This window comes from Rutidosis leptorrhynchoides, chromosome 11, assembly GCF_046630445.1.
Source record: "Rutidosis leptorrhynchoides isolate AG116_Rl617_1_P2 chromosome 11, CSIRO_AGI_Rlap_v1, whole genome shotgun sequence".
Taxonomy (NCBI): Eukaryota; Viridiplantae; Streptophyta; class Magnoliopsida; order Asterales; family Asteraceae; genus Rutidosis; species Rutidosis leptorrhynchoides.
Genome location: NC_092343.1, coordinates 297,149,072 through 297,170,555, shown reverse-complemented (window position 1 = coordinate 297,170,555; position 21,484 = coordinate 297,149,072).

The following is a 21,484-nucleotide window of genomic DNA, read 5'->3' as shown; positions in this document are numbered from 1 at the left end:
GCTTTTTAAACCTTTATTGATGAAATAAAGGTTATGGTTTGTTTTAAAATGAATGCAGTCTTTGAAAAACGTCTCATATAGAGGTCAAAACCTCGCAACGAAATCAATTAATATGGAACGTTTTTAATCAATAAGAACGGGACATTTCAGTTGGTATCCGAGCGTTGGTCTTAGAGAACCAGAATTTTGCATTAGTGTGTCTTATCGAGTTTGTTAGGATGCATTAGTGAGTCTGGACTTCGACCGTGTTTACTTGAAAAATGATTTCTTAACAAATTTTGTTGGAAACTATATATTTTTAACATGTGAATATTATGTGATATATTAATCTCTTAACGCGTTTGATATTATGTGATAGATGTCTACCTCTAGAACAAGTCCCATTGACTCACCTAATAATAATGAAGAGTCAAATGTAAATTGGAATGATTCGTGGACTGATTCACAAGTTCCCGAAGAGGAACCGGAAGAAGAGTCGGAACCGGAAGAAGAATCGAAACCGGAAGAAGAATCGGAACCGGATGAAGAAATAGAACCGGTGGGGGAAATAATAAAACGGTTAAGTAAAATAAAATCCTCAACCAACCGACCAAGGTTAATTATGGTCAATGGTATTTCCGCCAAGGAAGCAAAATATTGGGAGGATTACCAATTCTCCGATGAATCGGATTCCGACGAGAATTCCGATGATGTTATAGAAATTACCCCAACTGAATTTAAAAAGGCAAAAGAAAATAATAAGGGAAAGGGCATAAAAATAGAGAAATCTAATTCCAACCCCGATGAACTTTATATGTATCGTCAACCCCCGAAGTCCTTAAGTTATAACAATGACCCGGGAACCTCTAAACCACCAGGTTTTTCTAAACCGTTGTGGAAAACGACAGTTAGTATTAGGGGAACATCATATATCCCTAGAAACTTGTATTAATAAGTTTTTTTTATGAATCTAACTCTTGTCTATTTTACAGTTTAAAAACACAAAATGGATAGACAACCCAATATTTTAAGAGTCCTACCCGGAGACATGATTGATGAAATCTTGTCTAGAGTCGGTCAGAATTCCTCGGCACAACTATTTAAGGCGAGATCAGTTTGTAAGACATTCGAAGAACGTTCCAAGAATGTCTTGGTTTATAAGAGACTTTCGTTTGAAAGATGGGGGATATCACATTGGGAAACCCATAAGTTACGATGTGTTTACTTTGACGCATATATTGCGGGGAACCCAAATGCTATTTTACGCAACGGGTTAAGAAATTATTTTGACTTAATATATCCGAATATTGGACTTCGTGATTTAGAAAAAGCGGCTAACATGCAACATAAAGAAGCATGTTATGCTTACGGATTAGTAATGTTCTCTTCTCACCAAAGTGAGAACAAGAACATCGGGCTACAACTATTAAACAAAACGTTTCCACAAGTGACGGAGTCGGTAATTGGGTAAGAAATGAGGTTTTTAGATTGTTACGGGACTGTTGGACATTACGTAACCCTCGTCCCTTTGACGACTTTACAACACGCTGTCTTATCAACGGCCATAACGGTTATGTTCCACAAGACCAAGGATGGGAAGTAGTCCTAGTAAAACCAGAATGCATGACTTGTTTCTGGACGTATGAATTACGTGTCTTTATTGCCTTTGCTGAACGACTTGTGTATTAGCTAGAATTATCTTCACAACTATCTTGTATCAAAGTTATTGTGTGCTATATTTCATGCTTTATGTAAAATAAGCGGTATTGTAAGTTTGTAAAATATTGTATAAAAGTTTGAACGCGAAATATTATTATAATCAGTTTTTCATATAGAATTGTAGTAGTTGAATTGTATATTAGCTACTAAGTATGAACTTAACGGGTAGGTACTACCCGAATTTAAACTTATAAAACGCTAATATGAAGAAAAAGCTTTTATAAATGAGTTCATATTATGCTATGAAATACTATTAACTACTCTTAATATTCTGTATGATTAACTTGTTCCATTTGACTATTTTGAAGGAAATGGCACCGACTACTCGACACACCGTGAATATGAATGAAGAGGAATTCCGTACTTTTCTAGCTTCAAACATAGCCGCAGTACAGGCTGCGCTACATACCAATAATAACCTTGGATCTAGCAGTACAGGAAATCATGTAGGATGCACCTACAAAGAATTCACTGCCTGCAAACCTTTGGAATTTGATGGAACCGAAGGACCGATCGGATTGAAACGGTGGACCGAGAAGGTCGAATCGGTGTTTGCCATAAGTAAGTGTACTGAAGAGGACAAAGTGAAGTACGCTACGCATACCTTCACAGGTTCTGCGTTAACATGGTGGAATACCTATCTAGAGCAAGTGGGACAAGACGATGCGTACGCACTACCGTGGTCAGCATTCAAGCACTTGATGAACGAGAAGTACCGTCCCAGAACTGAGGTCAATAAGCTCAAGACAGAACTTAGAGGGTTACGAACCCAAGGATTTGATATTGCCACGTACGAAAGACGATACACAGAATTGTGCCTATTGTGTCCGGGAGCATTCGAAGATGAGGAAGAGAAGATCGACGCGTTTGTGAAAGGATTACCAGAAAGAATCCAAGAAGATATAAGTTCACACGAGCCCGCCTCCATACAACAGGCATGTAGAATGGCTCACAAACTAGTGAACCAGATTGAAGAAAGAATTAAAGAACAGACTGCTGAAGAGACCAATGTGAAGCAAGTCAAAAGAAAGTGGGAGGAGAACGGTGATAAGAATCACCAATACAACAACAGCAGCAATTACAACAATAATCGCAACAATTATCCCAACAATCGCAACATCAATCGCAACTACAACAAACGGCCCAACAACAACAACAACAACAACAACAACAACAACAGCAACTACAACAATCATCCCAACAACAATAATAACCGCAACAACAACAACAATCAGAAGCAGCTATGCCAAAGGTGTGAAAAGTATCACTCGGGGTTCTGCACCAAATTTTGCAACAAGTGTAAAAGAAATGGTCATAGCGTGGCGAAGTGTGAGGTCTACGGACCAGGGGTTAATAGAACGAAAGGAACAAATGGTGTCGGAACGAGTAATGGCGGAGCAAGTAGTGTCGGAGCAAGTTATGCCAATGTAGTTTGTTATAAATGTGGAAAAACGGGCCACATTATTAGAAATTGCCCGAACCAGGAGAACACGAATGGACAAGGCCGCGGAAGAGTTTTCAATATTAATGCGGTAGAGGCACAGGAAGACCCGGAGCTTGTTACGGGTACGTTTCTTATTGACAATAAATCTGCTTATGTTTTATTTGATTCGGGTGCGGATAGAAGCTATATGAGTAGAGATTTTTGTGCTAAATTAAGTTGTCCATTGACGCCTTTGGATAGTAAATTTTTACTCGAATTAGCAAATGGTAAATTAATTTCAGCAGATAATATATGTCGGAATCGAGAAATTAAACTGGTTAGCGAAACATTTAAGATTGATTTGATACCAGTAGAGTTAGGGAGTTTTGATGTGATAATCGGTATGGACTGGTTGAAAGAAGTGAAAGCAGAGATCGTTTGTTACAAAAATGCAATTCGCATTGTACGAGAAAAAGGAAAACCCTTAATGGTGTACGGAGAAAAGGGCAACACGAAGCTACATCTTATTAGTAATTTGAAGGCACAAAAACTAATAAGAAAAGGTTGCTATGCTGTTCTAGCACACGTCGAGAAAGTACAAACTGAAGAAAAGAGCATCAATGATGTTCCCATTGCAAAAGAATTTCCCGATGTATTTCCGAAAGAAATACCGGGATTACCCCCACATCGATCCGTTGAATTTCAAATAGATCTTGTACCAGGAGCTGCACCAATAGCTCGTGCTCCTTACAGACTCGCACCCAGCGAGATGAAAGAACTGCAAAGCCAATTACAAGAACTTTTAGAGCGTGGTTTCATTCGACCAAGCACATCACCATGGGGAGCTCCTATTTTGTTTGTCAAGAAGAAAGATGGTACATTCAGGTTGTGTATCGACTACCGAGAGTTGAACAAACTTACCATCAAGAACCGCTACCCACTACCGAGAATCGATGACTTATTTGATCAACTACAAGGCTCATCTGTTTATTCAAAGATTGACTTACGTTCCGGGTATCATCAAATGCGGGTGAAAGAAGATGATATTCCAAAGACTGCTTTCAGAACACGTTACGGTCATTAGTAGTTTATGGTCATGCCGTTTGGTTTAACTAATGCACCAGCTGTGTTCATGGACCTTATGAACCGAGTGTGTGGACCATACCTTGACAAGTTTGTCATTGTTTTCATTGATGACATACTTATTTACTCAAAGAATGACCAAGAACACGGTGAACATTTGAGAAAGGTGTTAGAAGTATTGAGGAAGGAAGAATTGTACGCTAAGTTTTCAAAGTGTGCATTTTGGTTGGAAGAAGTTCAATTCCTCGGTCACATAGTGAAAAAAGAAGGTATTAAGGTGGATCCGGCAAAGATAGAAACTGTTGAAAAGTGGGAAACCCCAAAAACTCCGAAACACATACGACAGTTTTTAGGACTAGCTGGTTACTACATAAGGTTCATCCAAGACTTTTCCAGAATAGCAAAACCCTTGACTGCATTAACGCATAAAGGGAAGAAATTTGAATGGAATGATGAACAAGAGAAAGCGTTTCAGTTATTGAAGAAAAAGCTAACTACGGCACCTATATTGTCATTGCCTGAAGGGAATGATGATTTTGTGATTTATTGTGACGCATCAAAGCAAGGTCTCGGTTGTGTATTAATGCAACAAATGAAGGTGATTGCTTATGCGTCTAGACAATTGAAGATTCACGAACAAAATTATACGACGCATGATTTGGAATTAGGCGCGGTTGTTTTTGCATTAAGGACTTGGAGGCACTACTTATATGGGGTCAAAAGTATTATATATACCGACCACAAAAGTCTTCAACACATATTTAATCAGAAACAACTGAATATGAGGCAGCGTAGGTGGATTGAATTATTGAATGATTACGACTTTGAGATTCGTTACCACCCGGGGAAGGCAAATGTGGTATCCGACGCCTTGAGCAGAAAGGACAGAGAACCCATTCGAGTAAAATCTATGAATATAATGATTCACACTAACCTTACTACTCAAATAAAGGAGGCGCAACAAGGAGTTTTAAAAGAGGAAAATTTAAAGGATGAAATACCCAAAGGATCGGAGAAGCATCTTAATATTCGGGAAGACGGAACCCGGTATAGGGCTGAAAGGATTTGGGTACCAAAATTTGGAGATATGAGAGAAATGGTACTTAGAGAAGCTCATAAAACCAGATACTCAATACATCCTGGAACGGGGAAGATGTACAAGGATCTCAAGAAACATTTTTGGTGGCCGGGTATGAAAGCCGATGTTGCTAAATACGTAGGAGAATGTTTGATGTGTTCTAAGGTCAAAGCTGAGCATCAGAAACCATCAGGTCTACTTCAACAACCCGAAATCCCGGAATGGAAATGGGAAAACATTACCATGGATTTCATCACTAAATTGCCAAGGACTGCAAGTGGTTTTGATACTATTTGGGTAATAGTTGATCGTCTCACCAAATCAGCACACTTCCTGCCAATAAGAGAAGATGACAAGATGGAGAAGTTAGCACGACTGTATTTGAAGGAAGTCGTCTCCAGACATGGAATACCAATCTCTATTATCTCTGATAGGGATGGCAGATTTATTTCAAGATTCTGGCAGACATTACAGCAAGCATTAGGAACTCCTCTAGACATGAGTACTGCCTATCATCCACAAACTGATGGGCAGAGCGAAAGGACGATACAAATGCTTGAAGACATGCTACGAGTATGTGTTATTGATTTCGGAAACAGCTGGGATCGACATCTACCGTTAGCAGAATTTTCCTACAACAACAGCTTCCATTCAAGCATTGAGATGGCGCCGTTTGAAGCACTTTATGGTAGAAAGTGCAGGTCTCCGATTTGTTGGAGTGAAGTGGGGGATAGACAGATTACGGGTCCAGAGATTATACAAGAAACTACCGAGAAGATCATCCAAATTCAACAACGGTTGAAAACCGCCCAAAGTCGACAAAAGAGCTACGCTGACATTAAAAGAAAAGATATAGAATTTGAAATTGGAGAGATGGTCATGCTTAAAGTTGCACCTTGGAAAGGCGTTGTTCGATTTGGTAAACGAGGGAAATTAAATCCAAGGTATATTGGACCATTCAAGATTATTGATCGTGTCGGACCAGTAGCTTACCGACTTGAGTTACCTCAACAACTCGCGTCTGTACATAACACTTTCCACGTCTCATATTTGAAGAAATGTTTTGCTAAAGAAGATCTCACTATTCCGTTAGATGAAATCCAAATCAACGAAAAACTCCAATTCATCGAAGAACCCGTCGAAATATTGGATCGTGAGGTTAAAAGACTTAAGCAAAACAAGATACCAATTGTTAAGGTTAGATGGAATGCTCGTAGAGGACCCGAGTTCACCTGGGAGCGTGAAGATCAGATGAAAAAGAAATACCCGCATCTATTTCCAGAAGATTCGTCAACACCTTCAACAGCTTAAAATTTCGGGACGAAATTTATTTAACGGGTAGGTACTGTAGTGACCCGAACTTTTCCATGTTTATATATATTAATTGAGATTGATATTTACATGATTAAATGTTTCCAACATGTTAAGCAATCAAACTTGTTAAGACTTGATTAATTGAAATATGTTTCATATAGACAATTGACCACCCAAGTTGACCGGTGATTCACGAACGTTAAAACTTGTAAAAACTATATGATGACATATATATGGATATATATATAGTTAACATGATACTATGATAAGTAAACATATCATTAAGTATATTAACAATGAACTACATATGTAAAAACAAGACTACTAACTTAATGATTTTTAAACGAGACATATATGTAACGATTATCATTGTAAAGACATTTAATGTATATATATATATCATATTAAGATATATTCATACATGATAATATCATGATAATATAATAATTTAAAATCTCATTTGATATTATAAACATTGGGTTAACAACATTTAACAAGATCGTTAACCTAAAGGTTTCAAAACAACACTTACATGTAACGACTAACGATGACTTAACGACTCAGTTAAAATGTATATACATGTAGTGTTTTAATATGTATTTATACACTTTTGAAAGACTTCAATACACTTATCAAAATACTTCTACTTAACAAAAATGCTTACAATTACATCCTCGTTCAGTTTCATCAACAATTCTACTCGTATGCACCCGTATTCGTACTCGTACAATACACAGCTTTTAGATGTATGTACTATTAGTATATACACTCCAATGATCAGCTCTTAGCTGCCCATGTGAGTCACCTAACACATGTGGGAACCATCATTTGGAAACTAGCATGAAATATCTCATAAAATTACAAAAATATGAGTAATCATTCATGACTTATTTACATAAAAACAAAATTACATATCCTTTATATCTAATCCATACACCAATGACCAAAAACACCTACAAACACTTTCATTCTTCAATTTTCTTCATCTAATTGATCTCTCTCAAGTTCTATCTTCAAGTTCTAAGTGTTCTTCATAAATTCTACAAGTTCTAGTTACATAAAATCAAGAATACTTTCAAGTTTGCTAGCTCACTTCCAATCTTGTAAGGTGATCATCCAACCTCAAGAAATCTTTGTTTCTTACAGTATGTTATCATTCTAATACAAGGTAATAATCATATTCAAACTTTGGTTCAATTTCTATAACTATAACAATCTTATTTCAAGTGATGATCTTACTTGAACTTGTTTTCGTGTCATGATTCTGCTTCAAGAACTTCGAGCCATCCAAGGATCCGTTGAAGCTAGATCCATTTTTATCTTTTCCAGTAGGTTTATCCAAGGAACTTAAGGTAGTAATGATGTTCATAACATCATTCGATTCATACATATAAAGCTATCTTATTCGAAGGTTTAAACTTGTAATCACTAGAACATAGTTTAGTTAATTCTAAACTTGTTCACAAACAAAAGTTAATCCTTCTAACTTGACTTTTAAAATCAACTAAACACATGTTCTATATCTATATGATATGCTAACTTAATGATTTAAAACCTGGAAACACGAAAAATACCGTAAAACCGGATTTACGCCGTCGTAGTAACACCGCGGGCTGTTTTGGGTTAGTTAATTAAAAACTATGATAAACTTTGATTTAAAAGTTGTTATTCTGAGAAAATGATTTTATTATGAACATGAAACTATATCCAAAAATTATGGTTAAACTCAAAGTGGAAGTATGTTTTCTAAAATGGTCATCTAGACGTCGTTCTTTCGACTGAAATGACTACCTTTACAAAAATGACTTGTAACTTATTTTTCCGACTATAAACCTATACTTTTTCTGTTTATATTCATAAAATAGAGTTCAATATGAAACCATAGCAATTTGATTCACTCAAAAGGGATTTAAAATGAAGAAGTTATGGGTAAAACAAGATTGGATAATTTTTCTCATTTTAGCTACATGAAAATTGGTAACAAATCTATTCCAACCATAACTTAATCAACTTGTATTGTATATTATGTAATCTTGAGATACCATAGACACGTATACAATGTTTCGACCTATCATGTCGACACATCTATATATATTTCGGAACAACCATAGACACTCTATATGTGAATGTTGGAGTTAGCTATACAGGGTTGAGGTTGATTCCAAAATATATATAGTTTGAGTTGTGATCAATACTGAGATACGTATACACTGGGTCGTGGATTGATTCAAGATAATATTTATCGATTTATTTCTGTACATCTAACTGTGGACAACTAGTTGTAGGTTACTAACGAGGACAGCTGACTTAATAAACTTAAAACATCAAAATATATTAAAAGTGTTGTAAATATATTTTGAACATACTTTGATATATATGTATATATTGTTATAGGTTCGTGAATCAACTAGTGGCCAAGTCTTACTTCCCGACGAAGTAAAAATCTGTGAAAGTGAGTTATAGTCCCACTTTTAAAATCTAATATTTTTGGGATGAGAATACATGCAGGTTTTATAAATGATTTACAAAATAGACACAAGTACGTGAAACTACATTCTATGGTTGAATTATCGAAATCGAATATGCCCCTTTTTATTAAGTCTGGTAATCTAAGAATTAGAGAACAGACACCCTAATTGACGCGAATCCTAAAGATAGATCTATTGGGCCTAACAAACCCCATCCAAAGTACCGGATGCTTTAGTACTTCGAAATTTATATCATATCCGAAGGGTGTCCCGGAATGATGGAGATATTCTTATATATATGCATCTTGTTAATGTCGGTTACCAGGTGTTCACCATATGAATGACTTTTATCTCTATGTATGGGATGTGTATTGAAATATGAAATCTTGTGGTCTATTATTATGATTTGATATATATAGGCTAAACCTATAACTCACCAACATTTTTGTTGACGTTTTAAGCATGTTTATTCTCAGGTGATTATTAAGAGCTTCCGCTGTCGCATACTTAAATAAGGACAAGATTTGGAGTCCATGCTTGTATGATATTGTGTAAAAACTGCATTCAAGAAACTTATTTTGTTGTAACATATTTGTATTGTAAACCATTATGTAATGGTTGTGTGTAAACAGGATATTTTAGATTATCATTATTTGATAATCTACGTAAAGCTTTTTAAACCTTTATTGATGAAATAAAGGTTATGGTTTGTTTTAAAATGAATGCAGTCTTTGAAAAACGTCTCATATAGAGGTCAAAACCTCGCAACGAAATCAATTAATATGGAACGTTTTTAATCAATAAGAACGGGACATTTCAGGTGCTGTGGTTAACTTCTTCTTCAAAGTTTGAAATGCTGATTCGTGTGTGGGTTCCCAAATGAACTTCTTGCCCTTGTGAGTCAGTGCGGTCAAAGGACGCGCAATCAGAGAAAATCCTTCGATGAATCTTCGGTAATAACCGGCGAGACCTAGGAATTGGCGAATATGCGTCGGAGTAGTGGGGGTCTCCCACTTGCTGATGGCTTCAATCTTGGCGGGATCAACTTTGATACCCTGGTCGCTTACAACATGACCCAAAAATTGTACTTCCTTCAACCAAAATTCACACTTGGAGAATTTGGCGTAAAGTTGCTCTTGTCTTAAGAGTTCAAGCACTAATCGGAGGTGTTCCTCATGTTCTTCTTCGCTCTTAGAGTAGATGAGGATATCATCTATGAAGACGATAACAAACTTATCCAAGTAAGGCTTGCAGACACGATTCATGAGGTCCATGAACACGGCAGGTGCATTTGTCAAACCGAATGGCATCACGAGAAACTCATAATGACCATAACGGGTCCTGAATGCAGTTTTCATCACGTCACTTTCCTTTACCCTCAACTGGTGATAGCCGGATCGCAAATCGATCTTTGAATAAACGCTCGATCCTTGTAGTTGATCAAAAAGATCGTCAATTCGTGGAAAAGGATACCGATTCTTGATTGTCAATTTATTGAGTTCACGGTAGTCGATACACATACGGAAAGATCCATCCTTCTTCTTTACAAACAACACAGGTGCGCCCCAAGGCGAGAAACTTGGTTGGATAAACCCTCGATCTAACAGCTCTTGTAGTTGACTCTGTAATTCTTGCATCTCGGAAGGTGCGAGTCTATAAGGTGCGCGAGCTACAGGTGCTGCTCCTGGCACTAAATGAAACTCTACTGCTCTCTGCGGCAGTAATCCAGGTAATTCCTCTGGGAAGACATCGGAAAATTCGTTCACAATTCGAACGTCGTTCACGCTCTTCACCTCAGTTTCTACCGCTTTCACATGTGCTAAGACAGCAAAATGTCCCTTCTTCATAATCTTTTGCGCTTTCACGCAACTAATGAGGTTCATCTTCGAGGTACATCTCTCTCCATAGATAACCAGTGGTTCGCCATCTCCTTGTGGTATGCGAAGTGCTTTATCTCTACAGATAATATCGGCCTTTATCTTGCTCAACCAATCCATACCGACGATCACGTCAAAACTTCCCAGTTTGATAGGTATCAAATCAATTTCGAAATCTGCACCAGCTATGTTGATAATAGCTCCACGACTAATATGGTCATCCTTTTCAAGTTTTCCATTGGCGACCTCGACAAGCATACTCTCTTTTAACGGGACTAATGACCAATTAATCTTATCACAAAAATGTCTACATACATAACTTCTATCCGCACCAGTATCAAACAAGACAGAAGCTAAAAGATTGTTGATTGTGAATATACCTGTCACCAAGTCGGGTTTATCACGTGCATCCCTTGCATTAACATTAAAAGCTCTACCACGATGTGGTCCTCCATCTTTTCGCTTATTTGTACATGCATTTCTGAAATGGCCCGTCTGCCCGCATTCATAACACTTCTTCGGTCCATTGGTATTTGGCTTTCCATTCAAAGTGGTGACCTTGCAGTCCTTCCCGATGTGCCCAGCCCGTTGGCACTTCTCACAGACAACATTGCAATACCCAGTGTGGTGTTTGTAGCATCGCTTGCATTGAGGTAAGGTTCCTTTGTAGTTCGGGTTGGTGTTGGTGTTGTTGTTGGGATTAGGGTTGTAGTGACCCGAACTTATCCATGTTTATATATATATAAAATGAAATTGTTATTTACATGATTAAGTGTTTCCAACATGTTAAGCAATCAAACTTGTTAAGACTTGATTAATTGAAATAGGTTTCATATAGACAATTGACCACCCAAGTTGACCGGTGATTCACGAACATTAAAACTTGTAAAAACTATATGATGACATATATATATATGGATATATATATAGTTAACATGATATTATGATAAGTAAACATATTATTAAGTATATTAACGATGAACTACATATGTAAAAACAAGACTACTAACTTAATGATTTTTAAACGAGACATATATGTAACGATTATCGTTGTAACGACATTTAATGTATATATATCATATTAAGAGATATTAATACATCATAATATCATGATAATATAATAATTTAAAATGTCATTTGATATTATAAACATTGGGTTAACAACATTTAACAAGATCGTTAACCTAAAGGTTTCAAAACAACACTTACATGTAACGACTAACGATGACTTAACGACTCAGTTAAAATGTATATACATGTACGTTTTAATATGTATTTATACACTTTTGAAAGACTTCAAGACACTTATCAAAATACTTCTACTTAACAAAAATGCTTACAATTACATCCTCATTCAGTTTCATCAACAATTCTACTCGTATGCACCCGTATTCGTACTCGTACAATACACAGCTTTTAGATGTATATACTATTGGTATATACACTCCAATGATCAGCTATTAGCAGCCCATGTGAGTCACCTAACACATTTGGGAACATCATTTGGCAACTAGCATGAAATATCTCATAAAATTACAAAAATATGAGTAATCATTCATGACTTATTTACATGAAAACAAAATTACATATCCTTTATATCTAATCCATACACCAACGACCAAAAACACCTACAAACACTTTCATTCTTCAATTTTCTTCATCTAATTGATCTCTCTCAAGTTCTATCTTCAAGTTCTAAGTGTTCTTCATAAATTCTACAAGTTCTAGTTACATAAAATCAAGAATACTTTCAAGTTTGCTAGCTCACTTCCAATCTTGTAAGGTGATCATCCAACCTCAAGAAATCTTTATTTCTTACAGTAGGTTATCATTCTAATATAAGGTAATAATCATATTCAAACTTTGGTTCAATTTCTATAACTATAACAATCTTATTTCAAGTGATGATCTTACATGAACTTGTTTTCGTGTCATGATTCTGCTTCAAGAACTTCGAGCCATCCAAGGATCCGTTGAAGCTAGATCCATTTTTCTATTTTCTAGTAGGTTTATCCAAGGAACTTAAGGTAGTAATGATGTTCATAACATCATTCGATTCATACATAAAAAGCTATCATATTCGAAGTGGTAAACTAGTAATCACTAGAACATAGTTTAGTTAATTCTAAACTTGTTCGCAAATAAAGTTAATCCTTCTAACTACACTTTTAAAATCAACTATACACATGATATATATCTATATGATATGCTAACTTAATGATTTAAAACCCGGAAACATGATAAACACCATAAAACCGGATTTACGCCGTCGTAGTTACAACCGGGGGCTGTTTTGGGTTAGTTAATTAAAAACTATGATAAACTTTGATTTAAAAGTTGTTCTTCTAGGAAAATGATTTTTATTATAAACATGAAACTATATCCAAAAATCATGGTTAAACTCAAAGTGGAAGTATGTTTTCTAAAATGGTCATCTAGACGTCGTTCTTTCGACTGAAATGACTACCTTTACAAAAACGACTTGTAACTTATATTTCCGACTATAAACCTATACTTTTTCTGTTTAGATTCATAAAATAGAGTTCAATATGAAACCATAGCAATTTGATTCACTCAAAACGGATTTAAAATGAAGAAGTTATGGGTAAAACAAGATTGGATAATTTTTCTCATTTTAGCTACGTGAAAATTGGTAACAAATCTATTCCAACCATAACTTAATCAACTTGTATTGTATATTATGTAATCTTGAGATACCATAGACACGTATACAATGTTTCGACCTATCATGTCGACACATCTATATATATTTCGGAACAACCATAGACACTCTATATGTGAATGTTGGAGTTAGCTATACAGGGTTGAGGTTGATTCCAAAATATATATAGTTTGAGTTGTGATCAATACTGAGATACGTATACACTGGGTCGTGGATTGATTCAAGATAATATTTATCGATTTATTTCTGTACATCTAACTGTGGACAACTAGTTGTAGGTTACTAACGAGGACAGCTGACTTAATAAACTTAAAACATCAAAATATATTAAAAGTGTTGTAAATATATTTTGAACATACTTTGATATATATGTATACATTGTTATAGGTTCGTGAATCAACCAGTGGCCAAGTCTTACTTCCCGACGAAGTAAAAATCTATGAAAGTGAGTTATAGTCCCACTTTTAAAATCTAATATTTTTGGGATGAGAATACATGCAGGTTTTATAAATGATTTACAAAATAGACACAAGTACGTGAAACTACATTCTATGGTTGAATTATCGAAATCGAATATGCCCCTTTTTATTAAGTCTGGTAATCTAAGAATTAGGGAACAAACACCCTAATTAACGCGAATCCTAAAGATAGATCTATTGGGCCTAACAAACCCCATCCAAAGTACCGGATGCTTTAGTACTTCGAAATTTATATCATATTCGAAGGGTGTCCCGGAATGATGGGGATATTCTTAAAAATGCATCTTGTTATTGTCGGTTACCAGGTGTTCACCATATGAATGATTTTTATCTCTATGTATGGGATGTATATTGAAATATGAAATCTTGTGGTCTATTGTTACGATTTGATATATATAGGTTAAACCTATAACTCACCAACATTTTTGTTGTCGTTTTAAGCATGTTTATTCTCAGGTGATTATTAAGAGCTTCCGCTGTCGTATACTTAAATAAGGACAAGATTTGGAGTCCATGCTTGTATGATATTGTGTAAAAACTGCATTCAAGAAACTTATTTCGTTGTAACATATTTGTATTGTAAACCATTATGTAATAGTCGTGTGTAAACAGGATATTTTAGATTATCATTATTTGATAATCTACGTAAAGATTTTTAAACCTTTATTTATGAAATAAAGGTTATGGTTTGTTTTAAAAATGAATGCAGTCTTTGAAAAACGTCTCATATAGAGGTCAAAACTTCGCAACGAAATCAATTAATATAGAACGTTTTTAATCAATAAGAACGGGACATTTCAGTTGGTATCCGAGCGTTGGTCTTAGAGAACTAGAATTTTGCATTAGTGTGTCTTATCGAGTATGTTAGGATGCATTAGTAAGTCTGGACTTCGACCGTGTTTACTTGAAAAATGATTGCTTAACAAATTTTGTTGGAAACTATATATTTTTAACATGTGAATATATTAATCTCTTAACGCGTTCGATATTATGTGATAGATGTCTACCTCTAGAACAAGTCCCATTGACTCACCTAATAATAATGAAGAGTCAAATGTAAATTGGAATGATTCGTGGACTGATTCACAAGTTCTCGAAGAGGAACCGGAAGAAGAGTCGGAACCGGAAGAAGAATCAGAACCGGAAGAGGAGGAACCGGAGGAGGAAATAGAACCGGTGGGGTAAATAATAAAACGGTTAAGTAAAAGAAAATCCTCAACCAACCGACCAAGGTTAATTATGGTCAATGGTGTTTCCGCCAAGGAAGCAAAATATTGGGAGGAAAACGGTGATAAGTGTAGTGACCCGAACTTTTCCATGTTTATATATATTAATTGAGATTGATATTTACATGATTAAATGTTTCCAACATGTTAAGCAATCAAACTTGTTAAGACTTGATTAATTGAAATATGTTTCATATAGACAATTGACCACCCAAGTTGATCGGTGATTCACGAACGTTAAAACTTGTAAAAACTATATGATGACATATATATGGATATATATATATATATAGTTAACATGATACTATGATAAGAAAACATATCATAAAGTATATTAACAATGAACTACATATGTAAAAACAAGACTACTAACTTAATGATTTTTAAACGAGACATATATGTAACGATTATCGTTGTAAAGACATTTAATGTATATATATCATATTAAGAGATATTCATACATGATAATATCATGATAATATAATAATTTAAAATTTCATTTGATATTATAAACATTGGGTTAACAACATTTAACAAGATCGTTAACCTAAAGGTTTCAAAACAACACTTACATGTAACGACTAACGATGACTTAACGACTCAGTTAAAATGTATATACATGTAGTGTTTTAATATGTATTTATACACTTTTGAAAGACTTCAATACACTTATCAAAATACTTCTACTTAACAAAAATGCTTACAATTACATCCTCGTTCAGTTTCATCAACAATTCTACTCGTATGCACCCGTATTCGTACTCGTACAATACACAGCTTTTAGATGTATGTACTATTGGTATATACACTCCAATGATCAGCTCTTAGCAGCCCATGTGAGTCACCTAACACATGTGGGAACCATCATTTGGCAACTAGCATGAAATATCTCATAAAATTACAAAAATATGAGTAATCATTCATGACTTATTTACATGAAAACAAAATTACATGTCCTTTATATCTAATCCATACACCAACGACCAAAAACACCTACAAACACTTTCATTCTTCAATTTTCTTCATCTAATTGATCTCTCTCAAGTTCTATCTTCAAGTTCTAAGTGTTCTTCATAAATTCCAAAAGTTCTAGTTTCATAAAATCAAGAATACTTTCAAGTTTGCTAGCTCACTTCCAATCTTGTAAGGTGATCATCCAACCTCAAGAAATCTTTGTTTCTTACAGTATGTTATCATTCTAATACAAGGTAATAATCATATTCAAACTTTGGTTCAATTTCTATAACTATAACAATCTTATTTCAAGTGATGATCTTACTTGAACTTGTTTTCGTGTCATGATTCTGCTTCAAGAACTTCGAGCCATCCAAGGATCCATTGAAGCTAGATCCATTTTTTTCTTTTCCAGTAGGTTTATCCAAGGAAATTAAGGTAGTAATGATGTTCATAACATCATTCGATTCATACATATAAAGCTATCTTATTCGAAGGTTTAAACTTGTAATCACTAGAACATAGTTTAGTTAATTCTAAACTTGTTCGCAAACAAAAGTTAATCCTTCTAACTTGACTTTTAAAATCAACTAAACACATGTTCTATATCTATATGATATGCTAACTTAATGATTTAAAACCTGGAAACACGAAAAACACCGTAAAACCGGATTTACGCCGTCGTAGTAACACCGCGGGCTGTTTTGGGTTAGTTAATTAAAAACTATGATAAACTTTGATTTAAAAGTTGTTATTCTGAGAAAATGATTTTTATTATGAACATGAAACTATATCCAAAAATTATGGTTAAACTCAAAGTGGAAGTATGTTTTCTAAAATGGTCATCTAGACGTCGTTCTTTCGACTGAAATTACTACCTTTACAAAAACGACTTGTAACTTATTTTTCCGACTATAAACCTATACTTTTTCTGTTTAGATTCATAAAATAGAGTTCAATATGAAATCATAGCAATTTGATTCACTCAAAACGGATTTAAAATGAAGAAGTTATGGGTAAAACAAGATTGGATAATTTTTCTCATTTTAGCTACGTGAAAATTGGTAACAAATCTATTCCAACCATAACTTAATCAACTTGTATTGTATATTATGTAATCTTGAGATACCATAGACACGTATACAATGTTTCGACCTATCATGTCGACACATCTATATATATTTCGGAACAACCATAGACACTCTATATGTGAATGTTGGAGTTAGCTATACAGGGTTGAGGTTGATTCCAAAATATATATAGTTTGAGTTGTGATCAATACTGAGATACGTATACACTGGGTCGTGGATTGATTCAAGATAATATTTATCGATTTATTTCTGTACATCTAACTGTGGACAACTAGTTGTAGGTTACTAACGAGGATAGCTGACTTAATAAACTTAAAACATCAAAATATATTAAAAGTGTTGTAAATATATTTTGAACATACTTTGATATATATGTATACATTGTTATAGGTTCGTGAATCAACCAGTAGCCAAGTCTTACTTCCCGACGAAGTAAAAATCTATGAAAGTGAGTTATAGTCCCACTTTTAAAATCTAATATTTTTGGGATGAGAATACATGCAGGTTTTATAAATGATTTACAAAATAGACACAAGTACGTGAAACTACATTCTATGGTTGAATTATCGAAATCGAATATGCCCCTTTTTATTAAGTCTGGTAATCTAAGAATTAGGGAACAAACACCCTAATTAACGCGAATCCTAAAGATAGATCTATTGGGCCTAACAAACCCCATCCAAAGTACCAGATGCTTTAGTACTTCGAAATTTATATCATATTCGAAGGGTGTCCCGGAATGATGGGGATATTCTTAAAAATGCATCTTGTTATTGTCGGTTACCAGGTGTTCACCATATGAATGATTTTTATCTCTATGTATGGGATGTATATTGAAATATGAAATCTTGTGGTCTATTGTTACGATTTGATATATATAGGTTAAACCTATAACTCACCAACATTTTTGTTGTCGTTTTAAGCATGTTTATTCTCAGGTGATTATTAAGAGCTTCCGCTGTCGTATACTTAAATAAGGACAAGATTTGGAGTCCATGCTTGTATGATATTGTGTAAAAACTGCATTCAAGAAACTTATTTCGTTGTAACATATTTGTATTGTAAACCATTATGTAATAGTCGTGTGTAAACAGGATATTTTAGATTATCATTATTTGATAATCTACGTAAAGATTTTTAAACCTTTATTTATGAAATAAAGGTTATGGTTTGTTTTAAAAATGAATGCAGTCTTTGAAAAACGTCTCATATAGAGGTCAAAACTTCGCAACGAAATCAATTAATATAGAACATTTTTAATCAATAAGAACGGGACATTTCAGTTGGTATCCGAGCGTTGGTCTTAGAGAACTAGAATTTTGCATTAGTGTGTCTTATCGAGTATGTTAGGATGCATTAGTAAGTCTGGACTTCGACCGTGTTTACTTGAAAAATGATTGCTTAACAAATTTTGTTGGAAACTATATATTTTTAACATGTGAATATATTAATCTCTTAACGCGTTCGATATTATGTGATAGATGTCTACCTCTAGAACAAGTCCCATTGACTCACCTAATAATAATGAAGAGTCAAATGTAAATTGGAATGATTCGTGGACTGATTCACAAGTTCTCGAAGAGGAACCGGAAGAAGAGTCGGAACCGGAAGAAGAATCAGAACCGGAAGAGGAGGAACCGGAGGAGGAAATAGAACCGGTGGGGTAAATAATAAAACGGTTAAGTAAAAGAAAATCCTCAACCAACCGACCAAGGTTAATTATGGTCAATGGTGTTTCCGCCAAGGAAGCAAAATATTGGGAGGAAAACGGTGATAAGTGTAGTGACCCGAACTTTTCCATGTTTATATATATTAATTGAGATTGATATTTACATGATTAAATGTTTCCAACATGTTAAGCAATCAAACTTGTTAAGACTTGATTAATTGAAATATGTTTCATATAGACAATTGACCACCCAAGTTGATCGGTGATTCACGAACGTTAAAACTTGTAAAAACTATATGATGACATATATATGGATATATATATATATATATATAGTTAACATGATACTATGATAAGAAAACATATCATAAAGTATATTAACAATGAACTACATATGTAAAAACAAGACTACTAACTTAATGATTTTTAAACGAGACATATATGTAACGATTATCGTTGTAAAGACATTTAATGTATATATATCATATTAAGAGATATTCATACATGATAATATCATGATAATATAATAATTTAAAATTTCATTTGATATTATAAACATTGGGTTAACAACATTTAACAAGATCGTTAACCTAAAGGTTTCAAAACAACACTTACATGTAACGACTAACGATGACTTAACGACTCAGTTAAAATGTATATACATGTAGTGTTTTAATATGTATTTATACACTTTTGAAAGACTTCAATACACTTATCAAAATACTTCTACTTAACAAAAATGCTTACAATTACATCCTCGTTCAGTTTCATCAACAATTCTACTCGTATGCACCCGTATTCGTACTCGTACAATACACAGCTTTTAGATGTATGTACTATTGGTATATACACTCCAATGATCAGCTCTTAGCAGCCCATGTGAGTCACCTAACACATGTGGGAACCATCATTTGGCAACTAGCATGAAATATCTCATAAAATTACAAAAATATGAGTAATCATTCATGACTTATTTACATGAAAACAAAATTACATATCCTTTATATCTAATCCATACACCAACGACCAAAAACACCTACAAACACTTTCATTCTTCAATTTTCTTCATCTAATTGATCTCTCTCAAGTTCTATCTTCAAGTTCTAAGTGTTCTTCATAAATTCCAAAAGTTCTAGTTTCATAAAATCAAGAATACTTTCAAGTTTGCTAGCTCACTTCCAATCTTGTAAGGTGATCATCCAACCTCAAGAAATCTTTGTTTCTTACAGTATGTTATCATTCTAATACAAGGTAATAATCATATTCAAACTTTGGTTCAATTTCTATAACTATAACAATCTTATTTCAAGTGATGATCTTACTTGAACTTGTTTTCGTGTCATGATTCTGCTTCAAGAACTTCGAGCCATCCAAGGATCCATTGAAGCTAGATCCATTTTTTTCTTTTCCAGTAGGTTTATCCAAGGAAATTAAGGTAGTAATGATGTTCATAACATCATTCGATTCATACATATAAAGCTATCTTATTCGAAGGTTTAAACTTGTAATCACTAGAACATAGTTTAGTTAATTCTAAACTTGTTCGCAAACAAAAGTTAATCCTTCTAACTTGACTTTTAAAATCAACTAAACACATGTTCTATATCTATATGATATGCTAACTTAATGATTTAAAACCTGGAAACACGAAAAACACCGTAAAACCGGATTTACGCCGTCGTAGTAACACCGCGGGCTGTTTTGGGTTAGTTAATTAAAAACTATGATAAACTTTGATTTAAAAGTTGTTATTCTGAGAAAATGATTTTTATTATGAACATGAAACTATATCCAAAAATTATGGTTAAACTCAAAGTGGAAGTATGTTTTCTAAAATGGTCATCTAGACGTCGTTCTTTCGACTGAAATTACTACCTTTACAAAAACGACTTGTAACTTATTTTTCCGACTATAAACCTATACTTTTTCTGTTTAGATTCATAAAATAGAGTTCAATATGAAATCATAGCAATTTGATTCACTCAAAACGGATTTAAAATGAAGAAGTTATGGGTAAAACAAGATTGGATAATTTTTCTCATTTTAGCTACGTGAAAATTGGTAACAAATCTATTCCAACCATAACTTAATCAACTTGTATTGTATATTATGTAATCTTGAGATACCATAGACACGTATACAATGTTTCGACCTATCATGTCGACACATCTATATATATTTCGGAACAACCATAGACACTCTATATGTGAATGTTGGAGTTAGCTATACAGGGTTGAGGTTGATTCCAAAATATATATAGTTTGAGTTGTGATCAATACTGAGATACGTATACACTGGGTCGTGGATTGATTCAAGATAATATTTATCAATTTATTTCTGTACATCTAACTGTGGACAACTAGTTATAGGTTACTAACGAGGACAGCTGACTTAATAAACTTAAAACATCAAAATATATTAAAAGTGTTGTAAATATATTT